Genomic DNA, 13,296 nt, shown 5'->3' with positions numbered 1-13,296 from the left:
ATGATTACAAAACGATCAAAATATTTACGATTACAATCTAATGCTTTTTCTATTAGCAATCAAAAAAAGTATTAGATCGTAAAAGATTCTATTATTTAGACGCATTTTTTTCTTTCGCTTTATTTTATTGAATGAAAAAAGTGAACACTAACTTTTATTAAAAAATACATTGAATGAAAAAGCAATAGATAAAAATAGATAGAAATACGGTAGTGGTGTAGTGGTAGAGCGCTCGCTTCATAAGCGAGAGGTTCCGAGTTCGATCCCCACCACGTCCCTGGTAGTACCGGGCTCAACTTGTCAAGGTTCGTGTTTTGGAGTTATAGGGTTGAGAGAGGGTTATAACCACAATTAAGTAGCCTCCTCTACTACAGTAGCTTTCTGGGCCTTGGGGAGGTGAAATAACAAAAAAAAAATTTCATGGGAATTTGATAAGGTTACTTAGATAAGAAAACTTACTTAGTAAGAATTTAATTATCATTCTTGTTTGTGATTGTGCAGGTTTTTGTAAAAATGTTAAGTTTTAACATTTTATCACGATAATGTTTTCGTCATTCTTAATAGTTTTTTATAACTGTTTCAAATTTATTGATTGTTTTGTTAGAGTTTTAAATAGTTGTTTCTACTGTTAAAAATTTATAGAAAATTAAATATTCTAGTTGTTTTAAACAGTTTAAAATATCAGGGCGTTAGCTAGAAATAAATTTTATACCGCGTTTTTGCCATATTGGGAATTTTTATTGTTGTTGTTCTAGAAAATGTTGGGAATTTTCTAGAAAAGGTCCTAAAAAACTAAAAAAAACACTAAAAAAAAAAAGGTCATTGACTTTTGGGAATTTTAAGCCCATTGGGAATTCCGCGTTTTATGCAGCACCATTGGGCTAGCTAACACCCTGAATATGTAAATAAAATAGAAAATGAAATAATTAATTAAAAGAAGATTATATCAAGTTCATTGATTTTACAAAAATACAGCTGTTAGATTTAATGCAATATAATAATAGTAGTAATGTAAATTATAACTAAAGCTACTTTACAACCGCTGAGCGTAAATGTTATGTAAATGTAATGACATCTTATGCAAAAATAAGACTTATTATATATGTTATTATAAATAAGTTAAAATAAATAATGCCCCCTCCCCTCCGGCGGGAGTGGAGGAGGGGTTATGAGCAACAAAAAAATCGCGATTAGATTTTTTTACGTTAATTCGAGCCCTGTATATATAAATATATTCTTTGCATAGCAACAACATATTTTTGCATAGCAAAAACATGTTTGGTAATTGTTAGTTGTTTAATTACTTAATAATATCAATAAAATCAACGTCTATTGCAATAAACTTAACTAATTGTCATTCAAACTTCATTAGTGCTTTTTATAATATTTATTACTTCTCTTATCTTAAAAAGATTATCTTTATCTCTTATCTTTAACTTAAACAATAACTTTAAACTTGTTTAAAAATTTAAAAATGATAAAAAGTGGCTAGACTGAAATGATATAAAGCCTACGTTAAATGGCTTAAAAGGTATGTAAATGGCTTGCCATTTAACGTTTTAAAACAAGACCTTTTGTGTATAATATTTTAAAATTATCATCTACTTAACAATGTCTGAAGAAAAAGTTCTTCCTCTTTCCTAACTTCTGAATTTTTAATTGCATCTGATCAGCAGAGTTTTTTTTCTAGTTTTTTTCTCATTGATCTTTTTTGTAAATAACTTTTTATTTCTTTTCTTAGTTTTGTTTTGATCTATTAACTAAATGTTAAAATAATAATATTACCTTAATTCAGTAAAAGTTCACTGTTTTAGAATTTCTTGATTTAATGATTTTTTTTTTTTGATTTGTTGATACTTCTATTAGCTTTTCTATCTACTTTCTATTAAATCACGAAAAACATTGTCTTTTCATTATACATAATAATAATGCAAAGCATTTTGAAGAACTTTTAATAAACGAATCATTATAAAGGACCATTATAGTACCATTTTTAAACTTTTTGATTTTTATGATGAAAATTGTTTCAACATAAAAATGTTAAATATTTTAAATTTTAGATACCTTATCAAGTCAAGAAAGATTTAGGTAATAAAATTTTTTATTTATTTATGCTTTATTTTTTTAAATAGTTATGTAATGTTAATTTTATTGCAGAAGAAACTTATATAAAATCAAATTTGTGTTAATTGTAATTGATCTTGTCTCTGGGTTGTGATACACTTCCGGAACTTTGATTATATGTTTTGTAGAAATTATTAGACAGTTAGGAGAGAAATTATTAAACAGTTTTTCAAAATATATCAGACTAAATATTAATTTTAAAATATTTTACTCTAAATATTTCTTTCAAATTTTTCAGCCTAAATATTTCTTTCAAAATTGTTTTAGTCTAAATATTTCTTTTATTTTGTAAAGTTTGTGTTTTCGGTATTTAAGAAAGTTTTTTTCTAGTAATTTTAAAAATATTTTAGCGACATCTGTAAAAACATTTTTGTTAAATGGCGAGTTGAACCATAGATATGATTTTTTTAGGGTGCTTTTTTTTTGATCTGATGTTTAAAGTTTTTGTATCCACTATTTTTTAGTGCTTGTTCATATTCTATTTTAGATTGGTTAAATATAAATTCTTACTTTAATCACTTATATACTCTTATGTATGTATATATGTATATATATATATATATATATATATATATATATATATATATATATATATATATATACACACACACACGCACACACACATACACACACATATATATATATATATAAATATATATATAAGATATTTTTTGTTATATATACAGCTTTGGCCAAAAGTTTGGAACACCCTTGCATTTTTAAAGGAAACGACACATTTTGTGTAATAACATAGCAACATATATTTTATAACTACCATAACAATACGAAATTAATCTACAGTCAATAGGTCATTAAAAATCCACAGTTAGTATTTTGTATATTGTCCTCGACTCTTCAGAACAACTTCTATATGCCTAGGCATCGAGGTCGCCAAATTCTCTGACTCACTTCTGTCATCCATACACGCTTTATTACCTCTATTAGATCCTTTTCTGACGTCGGTGCTTGCTCAGCAACCTATTGTTTAAGGTCCACATATTTTCAATGGGATTGAGGTCTGGGCTTGATCCAGGACATGGACCTAAGACCTCAATCCCAGAATCCCGAAGCCAATTACTCACTGCCTTTGTTTGATGGCAGGGAGCACCATCATGCTGAAATGTAGTGCAATTGAGTATCCCCATATGATGAGGAAGTTTCTCTTTTTAGAGAGAAGTTTAGCTGGTGGAGCACCATAATTTGCGCACGTTTCACGACTGACAACTCCTTTCCACGTGCCATTACCAGATTATGGGTTGGAATATCTGCAAACACACCCAGAACAAAATTGTGAATTGCTAATATTTACTAATATTTAATTAACTACTAAGTAAAACAAGGTAAATTGAACATAAAAATCAACCTTTACTCCTTCTAAAATATAATTTCTAATTTCTACCTGTTTGAAATGATTCCAAAATATGGACGTAAAATAAAGTTGTATTTAGAGTCCAAAAATAGAAATTTCTAACCTGTAAAGCGTGTTAGCAGACGTCTACATATGCACGTGAATCAATCTAAGAATGTAAACAAATCAGACGCTGCATAAGAGATTTATAGCTTTACACAATTGATTGGTTGTGTGTCTCTCATAATGAACAACGGCTGATACTGAAATCAATGGTACCTTGATTGTATAAGCTATAAATATCTTTGTATTCAAGCGTAAGATAGGAAACAACGCTCATTCTGTAGCTTGTCTTCTATATTTCATCAACTGACACTAATTAGTGCAAATTAGTCATTGCGGCATAGTCTATAACCGTCGAAAATGGCTAAAACGCCTAAAATGCAAGGGTATTCCAAACTTTTCGCCAAAGCTGTATAACAAAAAATGCTTAGATAAAAAAGATCAAATAAAATTAATTACTGAATATGCATCTTAACAAGAAATTAAAAAATTGCTTGTGTGTACCCTAAATACCTACTCCAAGGATACTCTTCCTGTCTAGTAATATGGTTATATCCTGGTTTGGTCTAAAAGTGAGGAGCGCAATACATCTTATTTACTTACTTGCACAACTTATTTAATCATTCATAATTTGCTGCACAATCTGCAATAAACCACTAATAAATCTTGCACAAATGACTGCCCTATTGGCTATATTTGTTGTTCTCACCAACTCATTCACTTTAATGCACACCCTATCCTAACTTCAGCTATTCTTACATCATCTTAAGTATTGCTTCTGATTGTTATGTGTCCAATACTCTGCATAGCTTTGGTAATTCAAATTTTCTCATTGTATTTAGTAGGCCATTTAAAGGATTAAATGTTTGTCGATCCACTTTACCCTGTTGCTTACCAATAAGGTAGAATTGCTGACAATGTTGCACTAATACATTTTACTGATCATGAAACCTTAGTTGACTCACTGGATGAAATATATGTTACTTGAAACAAATTTTACTAATCTTAACTCCCTCCTCAAGACTTCTGCCAACTTCTGTCGATGAAGGACGATTCACCACTTCAATCTCTAAGACATTAGCAAATTAATTAAGCATTTTTTAAAGTATTTGGTTCAGTAAAAAATAATTAAATATTAACTTATTTGCTCCTCGGTTAACATTTTTCGTGAACTGAGAAGCAAATCTGCCTATTACTCCCAATTTTACCCTTAACTATAACATTTTCAACCATCTGTCTGCAATCTAAAGACAGGATTGATGCGAGCAGATGATTTTCTTTGCTTATACCCAAATCTGATTGCATTGATATTTCTCTAACACACTACATTCTATTTAACTGCCTCATAGAAAACAGTGTTTTACCCCAATTGAAATCCACAAATATATCACCAATACCTAAATTATTTAAGTCACTCTTGTTTAATGACTACTATCTGGTTCCATTTATATCTTTATTATGCATAATTTTTGAGTGAATTATAGCCAAATTTTTTAATCACCATACCAATCACATATTTTTCAAATAAAAGGTTCAAATTTCTTCCAGAATTTTCTACGCTACTGCTAAAATTAATGAATATTATAGTATATAAGTTTATACTTATCTGGCTCACTTCCTGGTTTGTAGCATACTTATCGAACCATTGTCAAAAATATTAAAACAAATGATCACACCACTGACTGGAAATGTATTGGAGCTGGTGTACTTTAGGGTAGTGTTCTAGTTCCAATTCTATTCTTTCTCATTCATTATCTCCCAAATTAAACCATTTTCCGAAAATATGCTTATAATATCTTGATCTATACAGTTTAAGTTTTTGCCAACTTTTCTTGATCTGTTGTTGATGGGATTGCACTAAGGTCTGTAGTCAACAAAATAAAAATTAATAGTTTTATATGTAAATCATCAGAATTAGTCCCAGGTGCTTTAAATCTCGAGCTACACCATCTCTCATACTCAAAATACTGAGTTTTAACTAGTCAACAGCCACAAATAACTTTATATACCACACTATAATATTACAGAAACTGTTCTTTTACCTGTATTCTTAATAAACTTTTGTTTAATACTTAATGCCATATATGGTATTATATTTTAAATAAAGAATTATAAATTAAAAATATTATATATATATATATATATATATATATATATATATATATATATATATATATATATATATATATATATATATATGTATATGTATATATACATATACTTATATATATGTATATATACATATATATATATATGTATATATATATATATATATATATATATATATATATATATATATATATATATATATATATATATATAATATATATACATGTATAGTATATATATTATATATTGTATATTACATATATATTATGTACATATATATGTATATTATATATATTATATAATGATATATATAAATAAAATATATACATGTATAGTATATATATTATACATTGTATATTACATATATATTATGTACATATATATTTATATTATATATATTATATAATGATATATATAAATAAAATATACACATATATGTATATATAAGTATACACTGGTTGACCATCACATTAGTACCACACGGTTTTTTTACAATTTTTTTTAAATAGATCGCCTAAACCCACATATGATTAAATAAATATGATATTATTTTTTGATAAATGTCAAGTTATTTCTATTCTTAGTAATATTTAATAAAGTTTTTATCAATTGGCAATTCTGGCTGTCAGCAATCACCTGACAATTTAAAGTTATTTTAAGTTGTTAGTTTGATTTATTTTAATTTAATTTGTTTTAATTTAAAGCACCTATTACTAATACCTAAAGCTTTATTTAATTAATTTTTTTATTTAACTTAATAATAATCATTGAGTCACTATCTTTAAATAAAGAATTTTATGTTTTTTTTTTCTGTTTATTTAAATACATTAAATTCTAATCATGTTTTTAAGTTCTTTATTTAAACTTTGAACTATGGGTAAAATATGGTACTACACCAACAAAAATTTACAAAATGCAAAATATTCTCAGAGAAAAATTGCACAAATTAAAAAGGTTTCTCACCAAACTGAAATGGGAGTGAGAAAATAAATTGATATAGGGAAAGAGTTTGGTTCAAGGAGACCACTTCTAAACGCAAGACAACAAGAGCAAACTGTGTATTCCGAATTATCTGCCTGGAAAACAGAAAAAAGCCACAAAAACAATTGACTAAGCTTATCCATGAAGCAGGTATTTGTTTCAGACTGGACCATTTAAATGAAGGCTGAAAGAAGAGGGGTTAATGTGTCATCATCCAGCCAAGAAACCAAACTATCTTCACTCATGAAAAAAAAAAGACTGGAGTGGGCTTGAAACTATTGTCTGTTTAGGAAAAAAGTATTTTTATTTGCATTTATATTCATAAAATTATTTTTAAGTTAAAAATATTTTTAAAATATTATAACTTAAAATAAGTAATGTTTTAAATTTGCTTCTCAGATGAGTCAACCTTTCAAGTAATGTAGGACAAAACAGCTTTTGTTTGTTGTAAAACAAACAAAAAGTTTCATTCTGACTGCATTTTGAAAACAGTCAAGCATCCTTCAGTAATGATCTGGTCTGTCATTTGTGGGTAAGGAGCAGGGCGTCTCTACAAATTGTTGAAACAATGAGGCAGGACCAGTATAAAGAGGTCTGGAGAATGAGTTGTTTCCCCAAATGGCAGCTTGGTCTAAAAATGTCAAAATAAATTTTAAAAAGTCAAAATATGTTAAAACTCCTATATTTATTTACACAACCAGGCAACTCAACTGATCTTAACCTCATTGTAAACATTTGAGCAAGAGTAAAGCGAGAGTTTGAAAAAAACAATTCTTACTAACAAGCAAGATCTTATGGAAGAGATTATTAGGATCTGGCACAATAACCCAGAGTTTACAGAAACTATAAAAAACTTAATTGCAAGCATACCACAACGCACCAGATGCAGTTATCGCAAATAAAGGCAGTTTTAAAAAATCTTAACACTTTATATATGGGTCAAATCATTACATTTTAACCAATTTAAAGAAAACTTTGTGGGGCACCATCTCTGATTTTCCTGATTTTTACATATTGTTATGTGCATTATGTAGATAAGTTTAATTTGAAATTTCAGACTTCAAAGTACAACGGTTCAGAAATTATAGCCTTGGAAACATGACACAATGGCCCCCCTCAATTAGCAAATGGTCAAAACAGACAACTTTAGAGTTGTATAACTTTTTTTTCACTTACAACAAGTGTCTCATTTTTTCTAGAACTATTTTCTGGATAGTTCTCTCTTTAAAAAAGTGGTTTTTATTAACTTGTCTTAAATAAGAAAAAAATTATGACCTCCTTAACTTTGGAAAAAATCTTAAAATTGCTAAAATATGCCAAAATGAAATAAACTGTAGCATTATTCTTTTCATCCACAAGTCTTTACAGATAAGTTTTCTGATTAGCTACTACTGTCTGTAATAAATGGGCAAAATACAGGCAGCTTGTTGCATTTTAGAACTTAAATATATCTAAAAGCAAAATGTCCACTCGCTTAAAATGTCCAATTTTCAGCCATTTTGAGATGCATGTAAATTTTTCTTTGTTTTGATCTAAGATTAACAGCATATAAAACCATTATACCCAACTATCTGAAAATGCAAACATTATAAACTTGTCGAATCCACAGCAAAAATGCCAACATTTTTAAATAACCCTATTTTTCAATCATCAACGGTTGAATGTGTTACTATAAGTGTAACCTCTAATCTGCCAACTGGCTTATGTGAAGGGTGCAACTAATTATATGTCATTTCTTAATAAAAAAAAAGATATGGTTGATTGTCCTCTTCTTGATCTGGTCTTTATAGTAGATAGGGGCACAAGTAAAGGGGGTAGTAACTTTTTAGAGACCTTCATTATGGTTCAAATAAAGGTCTCTAAATTAATTTAGATATTCAGATACTTAATATCAAGTATCTAAATTAATTTCAAAATGAAACCATTATTTCTTTGAATTCTATTTTATTATAGGTAATCAGTGGTCTGAATGTGGTTGGGACCCCCCCCCCACACACACACACACACACACACTCACACACACTCACACACACACACACACATGGGATGGGGTTTGGGGTGGCACTAATCAAAGGGTAAGGGGGCATTAACTTTTAGTAATATAATTAACTTTTGTTAATTTCCTTTGAAGCCATTACATTATATATTTGCTGGAAAATTAAGCACATTTTTCACTATCAAAATTTAAATCATATGGTAAAAGCATGAAAAAATGCAATAAAGATCTAATGGCCTTAACTGTATATTCATTAGAAAATGAATCATGTATATTTCATGAAAGAAAATGAATGCTTGTATCTTTGTAAGTTTGTTGCCCCCCCTTCCCCTTTTGTTTGGTATAGATGGATATTATTCAGATAGTTGGGTATAATAGTCTTATACGCTGTTAATCTTAGATCAAATCAAAGCGTTAGAAAAATTTACATGCATCTCAAAATGGCTGAAAATTGGACTTTTTAGGCAAGTGGACTTTTTGCTTTTAGATATATTTAAGTTCTAAAATGCAACAAGCTGCCTGTATTTTGCCCATTTATTACAGACAGTAGTAGCTAATCAGAAAACTTATCTGTAAAGACTTGTGGAAGAAAAGAATAATGCTACAGTTCGTTTCATTTTAACATATTTTAGCAATTTTAAGATTTTTTCCAAGTTGAGGAGGTCATAATTTTTTTCTTATTTAACACAAGCTAATAAAAACCACTTTTTTAAAGAGAGAACTATCCAGAAAATAATTCTAGAAAAAACAAGACACTTGTTGAAAGTGAGGAAAAAGTTATACAGCTCTAAAGTAGTCTGTTTTGACCATTTGTAAATTGAGGGGGGCCACTGTGTCATGTTTCCAAGGCTATAATTTCTGAACCGTTGTACTTGGAAGTCTGAAATTTCAAATTTAACCTATCTACATAATGCACATAACAATATGTAAAAATCAGGAAATCAGAGATGGTGACCCACAGGCGATTGGTTAAAATATAATGATTTGACCCATATATTTAATATAATTTACTGTAATAACCAATAAATATTCAGAATGTTTAAGTTTATTTCTTTATTTTTTGTCAAGTATAACATTACACTACTGCTCAAAAATTTAGCACACATTTTAAGTTTTAAGTTTTTTTTTTTTTTAAGTTGTGTTTTTTTCGATTTAAGTTGTGTTTTTTTCTTTAAAAATGAAATAAAAGTAAAAAATAAGAAATTCAGGGTTTTTTAAAAAACGAAACATTTATTTGCCTTTTTTAATTACATTAAGAGAAAAACAACTAAAAAAAACAAATGTCTGCCACTAAATATCTTTAATCAAAGTTAGTATATAAAAAAAAAGTTAAAAAAAAGCTGCTCATAAGTTTAGCACACCTAGATTTAAGTTTGCTTTAATAGCAAGATCAATAAGGGATATGTCCACCTTTGTTCTTTATGCATGGTTCACATCTTCTTTTAATTGAATCAAAAAGTTTTCGGCAATAATCAGTTGATAAGCTGTCGAACGACTCTTTCAAACTTTCCCTAAGATGTTCAGCTGATCTTACGGGAGCTTTAGTGAGTTTGCGGTCCAGTACAGTCCATATATTTTCGATTGGATTAAGGTCAGGTGATCTAGCTTGCCACTGAAGTACCTTAATGTTGTTTTCTTGAAACCAAATAGTCACCGTTTTCGCCTTGTGACAAGGAGCGTTGTCTTGTTGAAACTGCCACTCCAACTCATTGCTAAAAAAGATGTCTCTAGTTGGGATTAAATGATTCTCAAGCGTTTCTATATATTTATGTTGATCCATAAGACCATCGTATAAGTAGCAGAGACCTGGGCCGTCATAAGTGATGCAACCCCATATGCCTACAGAACCTCCACCACCTTGTAGTCGCGGCACAATGAAGCGACTATGAAACTTCTCATTATAGTGTCTTCGGATAATCACTCTGTTCTTTCGGTTAATAACTGTAAAGTTTGATTCGGCACTAAATATTATTCTTTTTAGTTCATAATTAGTCATTTTTAAAATAGCTCTACAAAATTTGATACGTTTTAACCGATCAATTGGTTTAAGCAGTGGTTTTTTTAGCAGCAACGTAGCAACAAAGTTTTCGATCAATCAATCTTCTATTTACAGTTTGTCTTGAGATATGATTTTTTAGAGCCAAATTTACTTCTTGTGCAATCTCTTTGGCTGAGTATTAAGGGTTTTTTCTTGCAATTCTATAGATACTATTATCATCGGTGATACTTGTTATTCTTGGTCGTCCAGATCGGTTTTTGTCTGCAGTAGTGCCAGTTTTTTCAAATTTTTGAATTGTTCTGAGTACACATGAACGAGATACAGACTTAAGAGATCAATCAATTTCAGAACTGTTGAAACCACCAAGGTGTAGTCCTACAATACACTGTTTTATTTCAGAGCTAATTGATTTTTTTCCCATCTTATTGGTCAAATTATGGACAAAATTTAAGTGAAAAATACCAAGTTTATTTTAAATGAGATAATAAATACTATGTATATCTTAGAAGCTTTTGTTCAGTTAAAATGTAAAAATGGATAGTTAAATTTACTTTTTAGTAAAAATTTGACGTCAAAAAGTAAAGAGCAGCAGTTAAAAGACAATAGAAGTGCTAAACTTATGAGCAGCTTTTTTACACCGCTTTAATTAGCGGTCTCTGTTTAAGTTAAAAATAGATGGTTAAATTAACGTAGTTTTTTTTTCTTTTTTTTTCTATACAAGGTATGTTTTAATTAACTGTAAAAAAAACAAACTGAAATGGCATAAGAAGTTTACCGCCTAAAAATTCAATTAAAAGAAGAAAAATGAAACTTAAATCTTATGTGTGCTAAATTTTTGAGCGGCATTGTATAAATAAAAAAACAAGCTTTAAATTGCACCATTATTTTTCTTTTTGCCTGAAAATTCATTATTACTAGGTATTTACAAAAAGTTACAGGTGGTCATAATGTGAAGGCCGACCACTGTATATATATATATTATATATATATATATATATATATATATATATATATATATATATATATATATATATATATATATATATATATATATATATATATATATATATATATATATATATATATTTATATATATTTATATATTTATATATTTATATATATATATATTTATGTATTTATATATTTATATATTTATATATTTATATATATATATATATATATATATATATATATATATATATATATATATATATATATATATACTTATATATTTATATATATATATACTTATATATTTATATATATAAATATATATATATATATATATATATATTTGTGGGTGTGTGTATATCTATTGTGTGTATACTATATATATTTATATATATATATATATAAATATATATATACCCACAAATATATATATATATTTATATATATAAATATATATATATATATATATATATATATATATATATATTTGTGGGTGTGTATATATATTGTGTGTATTCTATATATATTTATATATTTATATATATATATGTATATATATAAATATATATATATATATATATATATATATATACCCACAAATATATATATATATATATATATATATATATATATATATATATATATATATTTTTGGGTGTGTGTATATATATTGTGTGTGTACTATATATATATATATATTTATATATTGGATGTTTTCATTTATGTGTATTATTATTTTAGCACTATTGAATGTCGAATTCCTCATGGTTGTGTTTTTAAGTTTGACATACTTGAAGATGAAATTTGTGGAGAAGTTAAATTCCAATTATATAGTGTTGTTAATGATTGGACAATTATCAATAATAAAAAAGAAGCATTTGAATATTGTTTAACAAAAAAAAAAAATTCTACATTGTTTGTGAAAGTAGAAAAGTTGTTGTTTGAAAATGAAAAAATTAATTTTAAGTTTTCATTTCAAAGTTTAAAAAAAGAATGTTTTCAACATAATTGCTCTGTTATTATTACAGGTATTACTTTCACTTGAATTTTGCATCATAGTTAAAAATAAAACAACTCCAATCATAAATATTTTAAAATCTTAAATTACATTTTAGTTTTTAAATTAAACTTTTAAGACTACTTTTGCTTTGTTCAAAAGCATCTTTATTTCTCTGTCATATGTTCTTACTTTTTTTTATGGTTACTTTAATAATTGTAGTACTAATTTGAATAAATAAAGTTATTAAATATAATTTTGTATATATTGTTCTATTATTATTTTTATAAATATATATTATTATAAATATATAATAATTTTTAATATATATATGTAAAATAAACAAATAAAATTAATAAAAAAAAATAAATATGTATATTAACTTTTTTTTGATTTTATTATTGCATTTACGTTTTGATAGGGCGTTGCAACTATGATCTAATCTATAATGGGTTGTGTGTTGCATCACCTGAACCAATTTTCAACGATGATTTTAGACAAAATATTAGGTCATTGAATTCTTTAGATTGGAGAGACACAGACAATGTTTGTTTAGATAAAGAACCTCATAATAAATCAATAGAGTTAATTGCATTAGATTATTTCAATAGAAATTTTCCTGATAGTTATAGTGTCATTTATGTTGCATCTTCTATTGCTGACAATGACAATTTAGTTGCTTCCAAGTTTGTTGATTTATTCGCTGTGAATTGTACAGGTATATGTGC

This window comes from Hydra vulgaris, chromosome 01, assembly GCF_038396675.1.
Source record: "Hydra vulgaris chromosome 01, alternate assembly HydraT2T_AEP".
Taxonomy (NCBI): domain Eukaryota; kingdom Metazoa; phylum Cnidaria; class Hydrozoa; order Anthoathecata; family Hydridae; genus Hydra; species Hydra vulgaris.
Note: the sequence above shows the minus strand (reverse complement) of the source record.